This window comes from Ranitomeya variabilis, chromosome 7 (assembly GCF_051348905.1).
Source record: "Ranitomeya variabilis isolate aRanVar5 chromosome 7, aRanVar5.hap1, whole genome shotgun sequence".
In the NCBI taxonomy this organism is placed as follows: Eukaryota; Metazoa; Chordata; class Amphibia; order Anura; family Dendrobatidae; genus Ranitomeya; species Ranitomeya variabilis.
Genome location: NC_135238.1, coordinates 126,472,820 through 126,493,294, shown reverse-complemented (window position 1 = coordinate 126,493,294; position 20,475 = coordinate 126,472,820). Strand labels below are relative to the sequence as shown.

Below are 20,475 nucleotides of genomic sequence, written 5' to 3'. Positions count from 1 at the left end.
TTTTAATCTTTGTCTTTCTTCTGTAAGTTCTATTAAAGTTTGCGATTGCAAGTTTTCTTATGTTGGGATTCTAGGCGTATTATCTCTCCATAAAGGGAATCTAATTCTTTATTTTTTATTTTATTTAAATAGGACGCAATAGAGATAAGTTCTCCTCTTATTACTGATTTATGCACTTCCCACAACACCAAGGGAGATATCTCAGCCGTATGGTTTAGTTCAAAATACATTTTTATGGCCTTTTTAATACGATTCTTAATAGAGAGATTGCCTAATAGAGAATCGTTCAATTGCCAGGATCTGTTTGGGGAGAATTGTTTAGACAGGATTAACTCTACTATTACATATGATTGATCAGAAAACAGTGAGGGGACTATATCTGCTTGTTGGATATTGGGCAGCAAAGATCTTGGTGCAAACAAGTAATCAATTCTATGATTAGAGCCATGCGGGTGAGAGAAAAAAGTGTAATCACGTTTAGCCGGATGCATATAACGCCAGATATCTACTAAGTTTAAAGGTACCTTCACACTCAGCAACTTTACAACGAGAACGACAATGATCCGTGAAATTGCAGCGTCCTGGATAGCGATCTCGTTGTGTTTGACACGCAGCAGCGATCTGGATCCCGCTGTGCCATTGCTGGTCGGAGCTAGAAGTCCAGAACTTTATTTGGTCATCAGATCGGCGTGTATCGTCGTGTTTGACAGCAAAAGCAATGATGCCAGCAATGATTTACATAGAGCTAACGACCTGTGAGAACGATAAGTGAGTCACCGCTACGTCACAGGATCGCTCCTGCATCGTTCTGGAGCTGCTGTGTTTGACGTCTCTACAGCGACCTAAACAGCGACGCTCCAGCGATCGGCTCGTTGTCTATATCGCTGCAGCGTCGCTGAGTGTGACGGTACCTTAAGGGAAGAAGGGCTTGTTTTAACCTTGCCAAATCTCTCAGAGATTGCACTTCTTTTCTTTGTTGTGTCAATGGATGGTTCAAGGGCCAGGTTAAAGTCCCCCCCATTATGAGGGTGCCTTCTCTAATGTCTCTTATTTTTTTAAATATAGACAAAAGCCATTTTAATTGTTTCCTGTTTGGGGCGTACACATTGCAGATAGTAACAGGCACTCCAGCTAAGATTCCCTTTATCAGTAAATAGTGGCCATTTGTATCTGTCTTTTGGTCGTGGAGTGAGAATGGAATATTTTTAGCTATGGCTATTGATACTCCTTTTGATTTTGCTTGGGGTGAAGTGGCATGAAACCATCTGTCATAGTACGATTTCCCAAACAAAGGAACTTTCTTAGTGGCGAAGTGGGTTTCTTAGTGGCGAAGTGGGTTTCTTGGAGTAGTAGAATGTCAATACCTTGTTTCTTGAAGTGTGAAAGTGTTTGGCCTCTGGAAGTCGGAGAGTTGAACTAAAAGTGTTGAAAGTGATTAGTTTGAATACCTTCTGATTGTCAGCCATCTGGATGTATGACACAGCGACAATGGTCTTCCCAAGGTGCCTGAGGAGAGGGGAGGAAGGAGGAAAACAGGGGGGGGAAGAGAGTGGAGGCGTAGAAGATTTGTGAAGAAGAAACATTAGAGATTGGAGGAGCATAACATAGTACTCAACAGAGTACAACATATTAAGAAATAAAACTGAGAGTAATAAGTAACTGCCAGCTAGTAAGGAGGCAAATTAAATCTAAACATATAGAAAAATTCACACAAATGGTTAATTAATCAAAGCACAGTATTAGGAAAAATCATAGTAAAGTAATTTCCAGTGCTGTCAAGACAGCCAATGTATCCGATTTAATGCCTTCAGGTTTCCATGTCCTTAGTATGAGTCATTCTGGAGACTTTGTGTCTTATTTTCTGGGACTTTCGTTTTTTCTGGGACGTATCGTTTTTTCAGTGTAATTGCTGATAGGTCCTGGAAAAATTTGAGGTGTGATCCTTCAAATTCGATGTCTCGTGTCTCCCTCGCATGTTTTAATATTAGGTCTTTGGTGCAGAAGTCTAAGAATCTGCACAATACATCTCGAGGTGGATCTCCTTGCTTAGGCTTAGGACGGAGCGCCCTATGTATTCTTACAATTTCAATGTTTTGGGGGTCTTGCTCCAAAAGTAAGGAGCGGAAGATTTCAGTAGTTGCTTTGTTTAGAGCTTCGGAGGCGACAGATTCCGGTAGGCCTTTTATGATGTTGTTTCTGCGCTCTCTATTTTCGTGGTCTTCCAGAGTGCAGTGGACAATTTGTAATTGCTCCTCTTGGGCTTTGATGCATGATAAGATAGCATTGGAATATTCTGTTCCGCTGCTTTGTGCACTTTCCAAGGACTCCAGTCTATGACCTTGTTGGGAGATTTCCTGTTTGATATCAGTTAATTCTTTTCCAATAGGCTCTAATGCCTTAGATAAGATTTGTTTGATAAAAGAAAGCGTCACCGGCTGGTCTTTGGGGTCCGAACCCATATCAGAGTCACTTTCCATGTCTGTATCTGTTTCCCCTTCTGGCGGTAAATTTGATGGGTAGTTTGTTTTAGCAGCACTGGGATTAGTGAGGCGTTTTTTTAAATATTTATCCAGATCTGATTGAGTGGCTAGCGAATTTGTTTTGACTGATCTGGGTGTTTTAGGGTATGTGCACACGTCCGGATTTCTTGCAGAAATTTCCTGAAGAAAACCAGAAATTTTCTGCAAGAAATACGCATTTTTTTTTTTTGCGTTTTCTTCCGTTTTTTTCGCGTTTTTTTTAGCATTCTGCAAGCGTAATTAGCTTGCAGAATGCTAAAGTTTTCCAAGCGATCTGTAGCATCGCTTGGAAAACTGACTGACAGGTTGGTCACACTTGTCAAACATAGTGTTTGACAAGTGTGACCAACTTTTTACTATAGATGCTGCTTATGCAGCATCTATAGTAAAAGATAGAATGTTTAAAAATAATAAAAAAATAAAAAAATGGTTATACTCACCCTCTGCAGACAGCCAATCTCCTCAGCGGCGTCGGTTCCTATAGATGCCGGTGTGGTTCAGGACCTTCGATGACGTCGCGGCTTGTGATTGGTCGCGTGAGTCACATGAGCGGTCACGCGACCAATCACAAGACAGCGATGTCATCACAGGTCCTGAACCACACCATCTATAGGAACAGAAGAGAAAGCATGCACCGGAGAGGCGGGAACACTTCGGGGGCCATCAGAGGGCGAGTATATGACTATTTTTTATTTTAATTCTTTTTTTTTTTTACCAATTATATGGTGCCCAGTCCGTGGAGGAGAGTCTCCTCTCCTCCACCCTGGGTACCAACCGCACATAATCTGCTTACTTCCCGCATGGTGTGCACAGCCCCGTGCGGGAAGTAAGCAGATCAATGCACTCCTAGGTGTGCGGAATCCCCGCAATTCCACATTTTTAATGAAGATGTTGCTTTTTTTTCCGCGATGCGATTTTTTCGCGGAAAAAAATGCAACATTTGCACAAAAAATGCGGAATACCCTGTAAATAATAGGAGGCACATGTAAGCTTTTTTTTTGCGTTTTTATCACGTTTTTATAGCGAAAAAACGCGAAAAAAACTCGAAAAATCCTGAACGTGTGCGCATGGCCTTAGTGCCTGATTTAACCATTTTGTAGTGTGATGATATACAAAAGAAGCTTTTGATTCATCCTCTAGTCAGCACATAAAGAGATTACAGTTCCATATTACTCAAGTGCTAGTAAGGTACACAGTAGCTGGAAAATTCAGATGCTGCAAACGTAGCTATGAGTGTCAAAGAGCACCTGTTCTCGAGTTAGCCACTAGGTGTCAGCCTAAGAACATACAATTGCCTTCAGGCAGTAACAAACCCGTTAACTGAGTTTTCCTGAAGATGTCAGTTTCAGAGAAAGTTATGTGGCCTGAGAGATTAAAGCTGAGGCAACAGGGCTAAACGCCAGTGAAGTTTGCAAATAGAGTCTTCTTTTACTATACAAGATATTATTTGGAACAGTTCTTCAGTCTACCACTAGGTGTCACTGTTGCCCCAGAGATAAATCTGATCCTATAAAAAGTATTTTAGATCTTAATTTCTTTCTCTTTAAGATATGAGGCCCACACTAAAGTTCAAAAACATATCAATTCAAAGGCAACAATAGGGGAAACAAGGGCCAGGAGATTTCAAGGAAGCTGGTCCATTAACTTGGTGGTATGTTCAATATGAGTTATCACTTCACAGGGAGTAAAATGTCCAATTCCCTTCCCTCACTGGTCCCCTCTGTCTTCCTAGTTTCCAACACGTCCCTCTCCTTGTGCCTTTATAACATTCCTTTTCTTTTCTCTCCTCTCCTTTATTCCCCCTTCTGGGCACAAGCAATGCCTGTGAGACGTCCCCGCGCTTCCTGCTATAGCAGAGACCTCAGCTCAGTGTTACTGTGCTGCAATTAACATGGCGCCCGTCAAGGGCGGGAAAAACTCCTTGGGAGAGCAGGGATAGAGATCAAGGATCACTGCACTTCACAGCAGAAGGTGGTTGCTGAGTGATATTTGCCAGCAGGAGACTTTCCGTCCGTGCAGGGGGGAGAAGGAGGGAGTGAAGTGTCTGAGGCGAGCAGCAGAAGCCCCACACCACTCAGTGTCCAGGGGCTTGGGTTCAATAGGGGGTCAGCGTAAAGGTACCGTCACATTAAGCGACGCTGCAGCGATATCGACAACGATGCCGATCGCTGCAGCGTCACTGTGTGGTCGCTGGAGAGCTGTCACACAGACAGCTCTCCAGCGACCAACGATGCCGAAGTCCCCGGGTAACCAGGGTAAACATCGGGTTACTAAGCGCAGGGCCGCGCTTAGTAACCCGATGTTTACCCTGGTTACCAGTGTAAATGTAAAAAAAAACAAACACTACATACTTACATTGCCGTGTCTGTCGCGTCCCTCGCCTTCAGCTTCCCTGCACTGTGTAAGCGCCGGCCCTAAAGCACAGCGGTGACGTCACCGCTGTGCTTTGCTTTACGGCCGGCACTGACACATTCAGTGCAGGAAGCTCTGAGCAGCAGCGCGGACGCCGGGGGACGTGACAGACATCAGAGGGTGAGTATGTAGTGTTTTTTTTTTACTTTTACAATGGTAACCAGGGTAAATATTGGGTTACTAAGCACGGCCCTGCGCTTAGTAACCCGATATTTACCCTGGTTACCATTGTAAAACATTGCTGGCATCGTTGCTTTTGCTGTCAAACACGACGATACACGCCGATCTGACGACCAAATAAAGTTCTGGACTTTCAGCAACGACCAGCGATATCACAGCAGGATCCAGATCGCTGCTGCGTGTCAAACACAACGATATCGCTATCCAGGACGCTGCAACGTCACGGATCGCTATCGTTATCGTTGCAAAGTCGTTTAGTGTGAAGGTACCTTAAGGCAAGACAGCCAGTCAGTTCAGGTGGGGGGAGGGAAGCAAGAGAGTCTGGCAGTACCTGTGTGATAAAGACCACTGGTTGTAGCCCGCCTTCAGCAGCAGCTCCTTATGTCAGGTGGATGGCATCCGTCCTTGCTCTTTCAGGCCTGCACAATCTGTTCTTTCTTTCTTTTAACCACGGGTAGCAAGGAGTCCCTTTTGAGTCTTAACTTCAACCCCAGAGGTTACAGGATGATGTTAGCCCGACTGATGAGCAATTTGTAGCCAGGAGCTCAGTTATTCTTTAAAAATCACTGATTTTAACAGGAGCTCTTGCAAGCCATGTCTTCTCTCCCAGGCAGTCAGGCCACGCCCCCCTAAAATTTTGTTTACTAATCATATTTTATTTACCAGTTTAAAATAAACTTGTAAAAGTTTACGCACACTGATTACATATAAGTGTTAGGACTGGCGGAACGCACCAAATAATATTTAGAGAGGATATGAGGTGCATTCGCAGTCTGGGGTCCACCGTGCAGAAAGGACACCTGCTGCTCGGTAATGGCGGACTAGATGGCGGTATAATGAGAATACACACACGGGTTAGCTTCATCCAGTATGAAGGAAGTGAACCCTGTTGCGTCACAGGGCCACGATACCACACAGAGAGCGCAAGTAAAAGGTCACAGAACTCTGTCCCAAGACACGGGGAAAGAGTTCCTCTAGACCTCTTAGGGGTAATAGAAAGAGGAAATAGAGGACACTAAATGAGCCCTGTACACAGGCTCAAAAACGTATCATAAACGTAGCAAATTCCCCTCCAAATTCTTACCCAGATAATGGCGTCAGACAGGGATCCACACCGTTGCCCCAACGCGCGTTTCGTGTCGGCTTCGTACAGGGATCTGTTATGACCCCAGTGGACAGGGTCTCAGAGGAACGTGTAAGTCTGCAAGATACAAAAATCCAGCTCATAGGGCTGTGGTAACTGGGTTGACCAAATAGCTACTCCTAACGCCAACACTAGAAGTAGCCGGGGATCATGCCTATGGTGATCGCTAGATGACTCGCGCCAGCCGGAGAATCTAACTACCCCTAGGAGAAGAAAACAAAGACCTCTCTTGCCTCCAGAGAAAGGGACCCCAAAGCAAGATACAAGCCCCCCACAAATAATAACGGTGAGGTAAGAGGAAATGACAAACACAGAAATGAACCAGGTTCAGCAAAGAGAGGCCAGCTTACTAATAGCAGAATAAAGCAAGATAACTTATCTGGTCAACAAAAACCCTATAAAAATCCACGCTGGAGATTCAAGAACCCCCGAACCGTCTAACGGTCCGGGGGGAGAACACCAGCCCCCTAGAGCTTCCAGCAAAGGTCAGGATACAGATAGGAACAAGCTGGACAAAAATACCAAACAAAACAAAAGCAAAAAGCAAAGAAGCAGACTTAGCTTGAAAAACAGGAACCAGGATCAGAGGACAAGAGCACAACAGATTAGCTCTGATTTCAACGATGCCAGGCATTGAACTGAAGGTCCAGGGAGCTTATATAGCAACGCCCCTGAACTAACGGCCCAGGTGAGGATATAGGAAAAGACAGACGCTCCAGAGTCAAATCACTAATGACCACTAGAGGGAGCAAAAAGCAAAATCACAACAGTACCCCCCCCTTAGTGAGGGGTCACCGAACCCTCACCACGACCACCAGGGCGATCAGGATGAGCGGCGTGAAAGGCACGAACTAAATCAACCGCATGAACATCAGAGGCGACCACCCAGGAATTATCTTCCTGACCATAGCCCTTCCACTTGACCAGGTACTGAAGCCTCCGCCTGGAGAGACGAGAATCCAAGATCTTCTCCACCACGTACTCCAACTCGCCCTCAACCAACACCGGAGCAGGAGGCTCAGCAGAAGGAACCACAGGCACAACGTACCGCCGCAACAAGGACCTATGAAACACGTTGTGGATAGCAAACGACACAGGAAGATCCAGGCGAAAGGACACAGGATTAAGAATTTCCAATATCTTGTAAGGACCAATAAAACGAGGTTTAAATTTGGGAGAGGAAACCTTCATAGGAACAAAGCGGGAAGAAAGCCACACCAAATCCCCAACACGTAGTCGGGGACCCACACCGCGGCGGCGGTTGGCAAAGCGCTGAGCCCTCTCCTGTGACAACTTCAAGTTGTCCACCACAAGATTCCAGATCCGCTGCAACCTATCCACCACAGAATCCACCCCAGGGCAGTCAGAAGGTTCCACATGACCCGAAGAAAAACGAGGGTGGAAACCAGAGTTGCAGAAAAACGGCGAAACCAAGGTGGCGGAACTAGCCCGATTATTAAGGGCAAACTCAGCTAACGGCAAGAAGGTCACCCAATCGTCCTGATCAGCAGAGACAAAACACCTCAAATAAGCCTCCAAAGTCTGATTAGTTCGCTCCGTCTGTCCATTAGTCTGAGGATGGAAAGCAGACGAAAACGACAAGTCAATGCCCATCCTACTACAAAAGGATCGCCAGAATCTGGAAACGAACTGGGATCCTCTGTCTGACACAATATTCTCAGGGATGCCGTGCAAACGAACCACGTTCTGGAAAAACACAGGAACCAGATCGGAAGAGGAAGGCAGTTTAGGCAAAGGAACCAAATGGACCATCTTGGAGAAGCGATCACATATCACCCAGATAACAGACATGCCCTGAGACACCGGAAGATCAGAAATGAAATCCATGGAGATATGTGTCCAAGGTCTCTTAGGGACAGGCAAGGGCAAGAGCAACCCGCTGGCACGAGAACAGCAAGGCTTAGCTCGAGCACAAGTCCCACAGGACTGTACAAATGACCGCACATCCCTAGACAAGGAAGGCCACCAAAAGGATCTGGCCACCAGATCTCTGGTGCCAAAAATTCCTGGGTGACCTGCCAACACCGAGGAATGAACCTCGGAAATGACTCTGCTGGTCCACTTATCAGGCACAAACAGTCTGTCAGGTGGACAAGAATCAGGCCTATCAGCCTGAAATCTCTGCAACACACGTCACAGATCTGGAGAAATAGCTGACAAGATAATGCCATCCTTAAGAATACCAACAGGTTCAGCGACTCCAGGAGCATCAGGCACAAAGCTCCTGGAAAGAGCATCGGCCTTCACATTCTTTGAACCTGGTAAATACGAGACAACAAAGTCAAAACGGGAGAAAAACAATGACCAGCGGGCCTGTCTAGGATTCAGGCGTTTAGCAGACTCGAGATACATCAGATTTTTGTGATCAGTCAAGACCACCACACGATGCTTAGCACCCTCGAGCCAATGACGCCACTCCTCAAATGCCCATTTCATGGCCAACAACTCCCGATTGCCCACATCATAATTTCGCTCCGCAGGCGAAAACTTCCTAGAGAAAAAGGCGCAAGGTCTCATAACAGAGCAACCAGGGCCTCTCTGCGACAAAACGGCCCCTGCTCCAATCTCTGAAGCATCCACCTCAACTTGAAAGGGAAGCGAGACATCAGGCTGGCACAAAACAGGCGCCGAAGTAAACCGACGTTTCAACTCCTGGAAAGCCTCCACGGCAGCAGGAGCCCAATTAACCACATCGGAGCCCTTCTTGGTCATATCCGTCAAAGGTTTCACAATGCTAGAAAAGTTAGCGATAAAACGACGGTAGAAGTTAGCGAAACCCAAGAACTTCTGAAGACTCTTAACTGACGAGGGCTGAGTCCAATCAAGAATAGCTCGGACCTTGACTGGGTCCATCTCCACAGCAGAAGGGGAAAAAATGAACCCCAAAAAGGGAACCTTCTGTACACCAAAAAGACACTTTGAGCCCTTGACAAACAAAGAATTTTCACGCAAAATTTTAAAGACCATCCTGACCTGCTCCACATGCGAGTCCCAATTATCAGAAAAAAACAGAATATCATCCAGATAAACGATCAGAAATTTATCCAGATAGTTCCGGAAAATGTCATGCATAAAGGACTGAAAAACTGAAGGGGCATTAGAGAGCCCAAAAGGCATCACCAAGTACTCAAAATGGCCTTCGGGCGTATTGAATGCGGTTTTCCATTCATCCCCTTGCTTAATGCGCACAAGGTTGTACGCACCACGAAGGTCTATCTTGGTAAACCACTTGGCACCTTTAATCCGGGCAAACAAGTCAGACAACAGCGGCAAAGGATACTGAAATTTGACAGTGATCTTATTTAAAAGCCGATAGTCAATACAAGGCCTCAAAGATCCGTCCTTTTTAGCCACAAAAAAGAATCCCGCACCAAGAGGGGAAGAAGACGGACGGATGTGTCCTTTCTCCAGAGACTCCTTGATATATGAACGCATAGCGGTATGTTCAGGTATCGACAGATTAAACAGTCTTCCCTTAGGAAACTTACTGCCTGGAATCAAATCTATTGCACAGTCACATTCCCTATGAGGAGGCAATGCACTGGACCTGGACTCGCTAAAGACATCCTGATAATCAGACAAGTACTCCGGAACTTCCGAAGGCGTAGAAGAAGCAATAGACACAGGCAGGGAATCCTCATGAATACCACGACAGCCCCAACTAGACACTGACATAGCCTTCCAGTCAAGGACTGGATTATGGGTCTGTAACCATGGCAGCCCCAAAACAACCAAATCATGCATTTTATGTAGAACGAGAAAACGTATCACCTCGCGGTGTTCAGGAGTCATGCACATGGTAACCTGTGTCCAATACTGCGGCTTATTTTCTGCCAATGGCGTAGCATCAATACCCCTAAGAGGGATAGGATTTTCTAATGGTTCAAGAATAAAACCACAGCGCTTAGCAAATGAGAGATCCATAAGACTCAGGGCAGCACCTTAATCTACAAACGCCATGACAGGATAAGATGACAGTGAGCAAATCAAAGTTACAGACAGAATAAACTTAGGATGCAAATTACCAACAGTGACAGGACTAACAACCTTAGATATACGTTTAGAGCATGCTGAGATAACATGTGTAGAATCACCACAGTAGTAGCACAAGCCATTCCAGCATCTATGAATTTTCCTCTCATTTCTAGTCAGGATTCTATCACATTGCATCAAATCAGGTGTCTGTTCAGACAACAACATGAGGGAATTTGCGGTTTTTCTATCACATTGCATCACATCAGGTGTCTGTTCAGACAACAACATGAGGGAATTTGCGGTTTTGCGCTCCCGCAACCGCCGGTCAATTTGAATAGCCAGGGACATGGTATCATTCAGACCTGTGGGAATGGGAAAACCCACCATAACATTCTTAATGGCCTCAGAAAGGCCATTTCTAAAATTAGCGGCCAGTGCACACTCGTTCCAATGTGTCAGCACGGACCATTTCCGAAATTTTTGGCAATACACCTCTGCCTCGTCCTGGCCCTGAGACATAGCCAGCAAGGCTTTCTCTGCCTGAATCTCAAGATTGGGTTCCTCATAAAGTAAACCGAGCGCCAGAAAAAACGCATCAATATCAGCCAATGCCGGATCTCCTGGCGCCAACAAAAAAGCCCAATCCTGAGGGTCACCCCGTAAGAATGAAATAACAATTTTTACTTGTTGAGCAGAGTCTCCAGACGAACAAGGTTTCAGGGACAAAAATAATTTACAATTATTCCTGAAATTCCTAAACTTAAATCGGTCTCCTGAAAACAGTTCAGGAATCGGAATCTTGGGTTCAGACCTAGGATTTCTGGTAACATAATCTTGTATACCCTGCACACGAGCGGCAAGCTGGTCCACACTTGTAATCAAGGTCTGGACATTCATGTCTGCAGCAAGCTTAAGCCACTCTGAGGTAAAGGGGAAAAGAAAAAAAAAAAAAAATGAGAGAGGAAAAAAAAAAACTCAAAATTTTCTTTCTTATAATCCCACTTCTGCAATGCATTAAACATTTAATACTGGCCTGGCATACTGTTATGACCCCAGTGGACAGGGTCTCAGAGGAACGTGTAAGTCTGCAAGATACAAAAATCCAGCTCATAGGGCTGTGGTAACTGGGTTGACCAAATAGCTACTCCTAACGCCAACACTAGAAGTAGCCGGGGATCATGCCTACGGTGATCGCTAGATGACTCGCGCCAGCCGGAGAATCTAACTACCCCTAGGAGAAGAAAACAAAGACCTCTCTTGCCTCCAGAGAAAGGGACCCCAAAGCAAGATACAAGCCCCCCACAAATAATAACGGTGAGGTAAGAGGAAATGACAAACACAGAAATGAACCAGGTTCAGCAAAGAGAGGCCAGCTTACTAATAGCAGAATAAAGCAAGATAACTTATCTGGTCAACAAAAACCCTATAAAAATCCACGCTGGAGATTCAAGAACCCCCGAACCGTCTAACGGTCCGGGGGGAGAACACCAGCCCCCTAGAGCTTCTAGCAAAGGTCAGGATACAGATAGGAACAAGCTGGACAAAAATACCAAACAAAACAAAAGCAAAAAGCAAAGAAGCAGACTTAGCTTGAAAAACAGGAACCAGGATCAGAGGACAAGAGCACAACAGATTAGCTCTGATTTCAACGATGCCAGGCATTGAACTGAAGGTCCATGGAGCTTATATAGCAACGCCCCTGAACTAACGGCCCAGGTGAGGATATAGGAAAAGACAGACGCTCCAGAGTCAAATCACTAATGACCACTAGAGGGAGCAAAAAGCAAAATCACAACAGTGATCATTTAGTGTCCTCTATTTCCTTTACTGTACCTCCGGTTTAATGCCCTTGTAATTTTGCACTATGCACTTTATGGCGGTGTATGACGTCTCTTGTGATCCACACCAGTTTTTGGTCTGTGCTACCCGGTTTCTCTCTATCTGAATATGTTGTGTCTGTTTTGATTGACCTGCTATATATATTTGAATTTTTGTGACCTTGTGTTAAAATAAAGTTGTATTTATCTATGGACATGTACTCCATTGTTCTCTTTTGTTATATACTCTGTCTACACTGTGTTCCAAATTATTATGCACAAAGAGTTTAGGAGTGATAAGGTTAGAATTTCTTTGTTTGTCATGTAAACTCATTGATGGTGATGTGCGTCAGGGCTCTTTATATCACTGAAAGCAATTGCAGATACCTGTGCAAATTAGTTTGGCAGGTGTGTCCAAATAAAGGCAAGACGACTTATGAAGGCTGTTCCACATTATTAAGCAGCCTACATTTTTTGCCAAAATGGGAAAGAAAAAGGATGTGTCGGCTGCTGAGAAGCAACAAATTGTGGAGTATTTAGGTCAAGGCATGACTACAATCAACATTGCCAAGACACTTCATCGTGATCATCGCACAATCAAGAAGTATGTAGCTGATTCCCAGCACACACGTGTGCATGCTGATAAGGAAAAATTGAGGACTCTTTCCAACAGGCAATTGCGTAAGGTTAAAAGAGCAGCTGCAAAAATGCCTTGTCATAGCAGCAGACAAGTTTTTGAAGCTGCTGGTGCCTCCAACATCCCCAGAACAACAAGATGCAGGGTCCTTCAGAGGTTTGCAGCTGTGCGTAAGCCATCCTGTTGACCACCTTTATCCACTGCACACAAGCAGAAATGGCTCCAGTGGGCCAAACGATACATGAAGACTGACTTCCAAACTGTTTTGTTCACCAATGAGTGCCGTGCACAGCTCAATGGTCCAGATTGATGGAGTGGAGGATGGCTGGTTGATGGACACCCCATGAAAACACGGCTAAGGCGCCAACAAGGAGGAGGTGGAGTAATGTTTTGGGCTGGAATCATGGGGAGATAGATTGTTGGCCCCTTTATGATCCCTGAAGGGGTAAAGATGAACTCCATAATCTATGTGGAGTTTCTAAAACAACACTTCCTGCCATGGTTCAAGACCGTGCTTTCCGCAGCAAGATCATTTTCATGCATGATAATGCACTGTCTCATGCTGCAAAAAACACATCTGCATCTCTGGCTGCTATGGGCATAAAAGAGGACAAACTTATGGTGTGGCCACCATCTTCCCCTGACCTCAACCCCATTGAGAACCTCTGGAGCATCATCAAAAGGAGTGCCTATGATGGCGGGAGGCAGTTCACATCTAAGCAATAGCTCTGGGAGGGTATTCTGTCCACATGCAAAACAATTGAAGCAGAAACCATCCAAAAACTGACAAATTCAATGGACGAGAGAGTTCAGAAGCTTCTTTCGAACAAGGGGTCCTATGTGCAAATGTAACATCACCTAGAATAAAGTCTTCACTTGAAAACTGTTTGATTTCATTTTGTAATAAGCTGATAATACTTATAACTTCACAAGTGACCATTTTTTTGTTCAAAGTAAAAAAAAAAGGTTGAAAACTCTGCTGTGCATAATAATTTGGAACATGCATTTTGAGTGTTTATTTTTTTTTTTAAAGATACTGTTTTCATAGGCAGTTTGTTCCAAAACATTGCAATTATACTAGAATAGTAGATGACTGGAAAATAACAATGACTGCAATTCAGATAGGTAATTTAGAGAAAATATGAGGAAATATTATTTGCATAATAATTTGGAACACAGTGTAGGAGTGTCCTAAATATATTTTGTTGATGTAATTCTCCTCTGTAAGCTCTCCCCACTGTGGTGTAGAGCATGGTGGAGAAAATTAATGTTAATGATAATGTACCCTCCATCTTGGGCTTATTTCTCTATTGATCCGGTCATCAGCCCGTGTGTTTAAGTGCAATAGTCAAGTATCAAGTGCAGTTATCGTGTGCATGGAGGGTGTGGAGACAGATGAATAGTAGGGTGCAGATTCAGAGTAATATTTGGAAGGAGGGAACAGGGCAAAGTTAGTTTACTGAGTAGTTGATGTGGTAGGCTTGTTTGAAGAGATGGGTTTTCAAAGCGCGCTTGAATAGGTTGGGGCTTGGTATCAGTCTGATCGTCTGGGGAAGTTCATTCCAGTGAGCTGGCGCAGCACGAGAGAAGTCTTGGAGATGGAGGTGTGAGGTTCGGATTACAGGGGATGTTAGTCTTAGGTCATTTGTAGAACGTAGGGCACGAGTAGGGCGACAGACAGAGATGAGAGAGGAGATATAAGGTGGTGCAGAACTGTGGAGAGCTTTGTGGGTGAGAGAGATGAGTTTATACTGGACCCTGTAGTGAATGGGTAGCCAGTGTAATGACTGGCACAAGATGGAGGCATCGGTGAAGCAGTTGGACAGAAATATGACTCTGGCTGCAGCATTCAAGATGGATTGGAGAGGAGAAAGTTTGGTAAGAGGGAGACTGATTAGAAGAAAGTTGCAGTAGTCCAGACGAGAATGAATAAGAGCGACAGTAAGAGTCTTAGCAGTTTCAATGGTGAGAAAAGGTCAGATTCTGGAGATGTTTTTAAGATGCAGGTGACAAGAGCAAGTGAGTGATCGGATAAAGGGAGTAAAGGAAAGTTCGGTGTCGAATATGACCCCAAGACAGCAGGCATGCTGCTTGGGAATTATGGTTGAATCCTCCAGGGTAATTTCGATGTTGGGTAGAGTGAGGTTAGTAGAAGGGAGAAACATAAGAAGTTCCGTTTTGGAGAGATTTAGTTTCAGGTAGAGGGAGGACATGATGTTAGAGACAGCAGACAGACAATCCTTGGTATTTTGAATTAGGGTAGGGGTGATGTCGGGGGAAGAAGTGTATAATTGGGTGTCATCAGCATAGAGATGATACTGGAAACCAAATCTGTTGATTGTTTGTCCAATAGGGGCCGTGTAAACAGAAGAGGAGGGGGCCTAGGACTGAGCCTTGCAGAACCCCGATAGTAAGGGGACAAGGAGAGGAAGAGGAGCCAGCAAAAGATACAGTGAAGGAGCGGTCAGAGAGGTAGGAGGAGAACCAGGATAGGGCTGTGTCCTTGAGGCCTATAGAGCGGAGCATAGTGAGGAGGAACTGGTGATCCACGGTGTCAAATGCGGCAGAAAGATCCAGGAGAATCAGCAGAGAGCAATGACCTTTGGATTTAGCTGTTATTAGATCATTAGAGACTTTAGTGAGGGCAGTTTCAGTGGAGTATAAAGAGCGGAAACCAGATTGTAAGGGGTTAAGAAGAGAGTTATCTGAGAGATAGCAGATTAGACAGGAGTGGACCAAGCGTTCCAGGAGTTTTGAGATGAAGGAAAGGTTAGAGACAGGTCTGTAGTTAGCAGTGCAGTTCTGGTCCAGAGATGACTTTTTAAGTAAAGGGGTTATGATGGCATGTTTAAATGAGGAGGGAAAGATACCTGAAGAAAGAGAGAGGTTAAATATTTTAGTCAGGTGAGTGGTGACCACTGATGAGAGAGACTGCAGGATATGTGAAGGAATGGGGTCACTGTTGCAGGTTGTAGGCCGAGCAGAAGCAAGGAGCTTGGAAACTTCTTCTTCTGAAACAGGCTCAAAGATGTCTAGTGAGCTTGAGGTGCGGCAGGGAAGGGGATCCAGGCACTGAGGAGATTGCGCTGAGATATCCTGATGGATGTAGTTGATTTTTTCTAAGAAATAAGTGGCCAGATCTTCATCGCTGAAGTTGGTGATGGGGGCCTGTACTTTAGGTTTCAGGAGGGAGTTTTAGGTTTCAAAAAGTCATTTTGGGTTGTTGGATAGTGAGGTGATGAGGGTGGTGAAGTAGGATTGTTTGGCCAGATAAAGGGCAGAGTTATAGGTTTTGAGTATGAACTTATAGTGGATGAAGTCTTCTGCTAAGAGAGATTTTCTCCACTGCTGCTCTGCACACCTTGAGCAACGCTGAAGAAAGCATGTTTGCATAGTGTGCCAGGGCTGCCATTGTCTGTGTCAGGTCTTTCTGCGTGTAGAAGGTGCTGCTTCATCTAGGGCATTCTTCAGTGTATTATTGAAGTGTGACAATGCTAAGTCTGGACAGGAGAGGGAGGAGATGGGGGCTAGAGATGTGTGGAGATTGTCCACTAGCTGCTTGGTATTAATGGTACATGTATTCCGATAAGTGTGGTAAGTGGGGGTGTCCTGGGTGAGGAGACAATTCTTGACAGAGAAGAAAAGAAGGTTGTGGTCCGAGAGCGGGAGAGGGGAGTTAGTAAAGTGTTGTGAACTATACTTCTTGGCTCCCTCTTGTGGTCACTAGTGATTTGGCACTTGGATTGTCTTTTACCAGGTTGGTACTCACCTGCTTCATTAGGCCTGGGGTGTTGCTATTTAAACTTCCTGGATTCTCAGTCCAGTGCCTGGCATCGTGGTAATCAGTTCATTTCTATACAATAGAATACACCGGCGCTCCAAAAGGGTAATGAATGTGAGGATGAACGGAGCTGCTGGTGCCTGACAGCTGCTGTGCTAAGCCTGTCATATAAAAGAAAACAACTAGATATAATAAAATGTAGGTCACCGCGCTGCCTACCTCAGGGAAAGCTGAGTTTATAATGCCCCTAAAAAGGAAGAGACTTACTTGGACGTGTTAGATGCCAGGGATAAGTCTGTGGGAGCAGGTCTTAAGTGAGGTGGAGCTAGAAGAAGGTGGCTGCTCCTCCGTGCATAGGTGAAGATGGATCCAGTCGGCGGTGTGAGATGGCAGGGCTGCGGGGAGCGTCCTCCCTAGTTGGCGCCCAGCCACCACGCGCGCCGAAGAGGTGAACAGGCGGCGTCTCAGACAGAGAACGCCGCTACGCTGCAGCGGGGGATAAGGGGGCGTGGTCTGGGTGACGTCACCCGAAGCTGCGGGAAATGAGCAAGAGACGGGTGCCGAGCAGGGCCTCTGTTGCCTACGCGTTTCGAAGGTCTCCGGACCTTCTTCGTCAGGGCTAGAGGTCCCGGCAGTCTCTTGCTAAGTATATAAAGAAGAAGCCCCACCCACTGTTAATTGCAAAAAAAGGGGGAATGAGTGTGTTTCTAACATTGCTAACATGCAAGTGTATCTGGAAGCCGAAGGGTAAAGAAAATAGAAAATTGTAGATGAACGAATTCTGCATACTCCACACAGAGTGGTTGGAAAGTGGCTTGCACAGATTCATTAAATCAAATATAAGTACATTTGCCTGGCAGTGTGTTATTATTAAAAATATATATTTTATTAAATTACGTTTAAAAAGGGGAATATGTATAAAAAGGATATATATAAAATCAATTTTAATTGCGCTTGCTAAAAATGCAGATGTCTCTGCATACCTGTACATATATACCAATGAGAATAAAAATAAAAATAAAAATAAATAGGGGGTTATTAAAATCAATACATGAATCAATACTTATTTAAAAGCAAAAAGCTCTAATTCATGGTTAAGACCCCTAGGGGCCATACTATCCAGCACGAAAATCCACCTGGATTCAGTACGTGACATTAGTTTGATGTAGTCACCTCCCCTCCAGTTCTTATGAACTAACTGGATGCCGCAAAATGTTAGCCCCTTTGTGGATCTACCATGATGCTCCCTGAAGTGCCTTGAAAGAGGATGACCGACAAAGCCTTTTTCTATGTTATTAAAATGTTCTTTAAGTCGGTCCCTCAATTTGCGCTTAGTGCGGCCTACATATATTTTGCCGCAGGGGCATAAAATCAGGTAGATGACTCCCGACGTCCAGCATGATATATAGTCCTTAATTAAAAACTCCTGAGTGCCACTTGAGTTACAAAATTTTAATTGTTTTGTCTTTTTGAAACTTGTACGTATACAACAGGAGCAGGTGCCGCAAGGTACGAAACCTGGACTATGTGAGGGTATACTCTTAATAGGGCCCCTGTTGATTGTTGGGGCTATGATGTTACCTATTGTTCGTGATTTTCTAAAAACAAATTTAGGGTGTTTTGGTAGCAGTTCCCCTATCACCTTATCTGACTGCAGAATTGGCCAATGTTTGTGAATTATTTTCGTGAAATGTTTGTACCCATAGTGGAATTGGGTAATGATAGGTAGCTGATAAATTTGTCTAGAAATGTCCATTGGACTAGATTCATCCCTCATTGTTTTTTGGATTAGGGTGTCTCTTGATGTTTCAGATATTTCTTGATTGGCCACATCTAACAGATTTTTGGAATACCCTTTTTCTAACCAAGTGTCATCGTAAGACAGTGGATTCTAACGGGTTTATAGATATTAATAGCTGCCATCTACCTATCTGGTTGACTAACATCCCCAAAAGTCAATTTACCCGAGTAAGACGTAACTGCACTAAAATTGAGGACTACTTGACGGAAGCAGATTACTTAACTGGACAGTTTTTAGAAAAAGGGTATTCCAAAAATCTGTTAGATGTGGCCAATCAAGAAATATCTGAAACATCAAGAGACACCCTAATCCAAAAAACAATGAGGGATGAATCTAGTCCAATGGACATTTCTAGACAAATTTATCAGCTACCTATCATTACCCAATTCCACTATGGGTACAAACATTTCACGAAAATAATTCACAAACATTGGCCAATTCTGCAGTCAGATAAGGTGATAGGGGAACTGCTACCAAAACACCCTAAATTTGTTTTTAGAAAATCACGAACAATAGGTAACATCATAGCCCCAACAATCAACAGGGGCCCTATTAAGAGTATACCCTCACATAGTCCAGGTTTCGTACCTTGCGGCACCTGCTCCTGTTGTATACGTACAAGTTTCAAAAAGACAAAACAATTAAAATTTTGTAACTCAAGTGGCACTCAGGAGTTTTTAATTAAGGACTATATATCATGCTGGACGTCGGGAGTCATCTACCTGATTTTATGCCCCTGCGGCAAAATATATGTAGGCCGCACTAAGCGCAAATTGAGGGACCGACTTAAAGAACATTTTAATAACATAGAAAAAGGCTTTGTCGGTCATCCTCTTTCAAGGCACTTCAGGGAGCATCATGGTAGATCCACAAAGGGGCTAACATTTTGCGGCATCCAGTTAGTTCATAAGAACTGGAGGGGAGGTGACTACATCAAACTAATGTCACGTACTGAATCCAGGTGGATTTTCGTGCTGGATAGTATGGCCCCTAGGGGTCTTAACCATGAATTAGAGCTTTTTGCTTTTAAATAAGTATTGATTCATGTATTGATTTTAATAACCCCCTATTTATTTTTATTTTTATTTTTATTCTCATTGGTATATATGTACAGGTATGCAGAGACATCTGCATTTTTAGCAAGCGCAATTAAAATTGATTTTATATATATCCTTTTTATACATATTCCCCTTTTTAAACGTAATTTAATAAAATATATATTTTTAATAATAACACACTGCCAGGCAAATGTACTTATATTTGATTTAATGAATCTGTGCAAGCCACTTTCCAACCACTCTGTGTGGAGTATGCAGAATTCGTTCATCTACAATTTTCTATTTTCTTTACCCTTCGGCTTCCAGATACACTTGCATGTTAGCAATGTTAGAAACACACTCATTCCCCCTTTTTTTGCAATTAACAGTGGGTGGGGCTTCTTCTTTATATACTTAGCAAGAGACTGCCGGGACCTCTAGCCCTGACGAAGAAGGTCCGGAGACCTTCGAAACGCGTAGGCAACAGAGGCCCTGCTCGGCACCCGTCTCTTGCTCATTTCCCGCAGCTTCGGGTGACGTCACCCAGACCACGCCCCCTTATCCCCCGCTGCAGCGTAGCGGCGTTCTCTGTCTGAGACGCCGCCTGTTCACCTCTTCGGCGCGCGTGGTGGCTGGGCGCCAACTAGGGAGGACGCTCCCCGCAGCCCTGCCATCTCACACCGCCGACTGGATCCATCTTCACCTATGCACGGAGGAGCAGCCACCTTCTTCTAGCTCCACCTCACTTAAGACCTGCTCCCACAGACTTATCCCTGGCATCTAACACGTCCAAGTAAGTCTCTTCCTTTTTAGGGGCATTATAAACTCAGCTTTCCCTGAGGTAGGCAGCGCGGTGACCTACATTTTATTATATCTAGTTGTTTTCTTTTATATGACAGGCTTAGCACAGCAGCTGTCAGGCACCAGCAGCTCCGTTCATCCTCACATTCATTACCCTTTTGGAGCGCCGGTGTATTCTATTGTATATATATTATCCACTCTGGTCTGTGCACATACACCTGGGCAGCCCCAATGGCCATTAGGGCATTAAGACAAAATAGGGACTATCGTCTAACCCTTGTTAATGAACCACTGACCTTCAACATCCCCCCATCCCCTATGGATGAACAAGCAAGGCAACTACTGAAATC

At 44.5% G+C, this 20,475-nt stretch overlaps 1 protein-coding gene across 1 annotated transcript in view; it reads right to left on the bottom strand.

The window, feature by feature from the left end:
- LOC143786368 (gamma-crystallin M2-like) overlaps positions 1–5,721 on the bottom strand; it is a 30,371-nt gene extending 24,650 nt beyond the window's left edge. Inside the window, exon 1 of the mRNA XM_077275705.1 lies at positions 5,443–5,721. The gene's annotated coding sequence lies outside the window, so the exon portion shown is untranslated. The remainder of the gene's footprint in view (positions 1–5,442) is intronic.
- Positions 5,722–20,475: the final 14,754 nt, after the last annotated feature.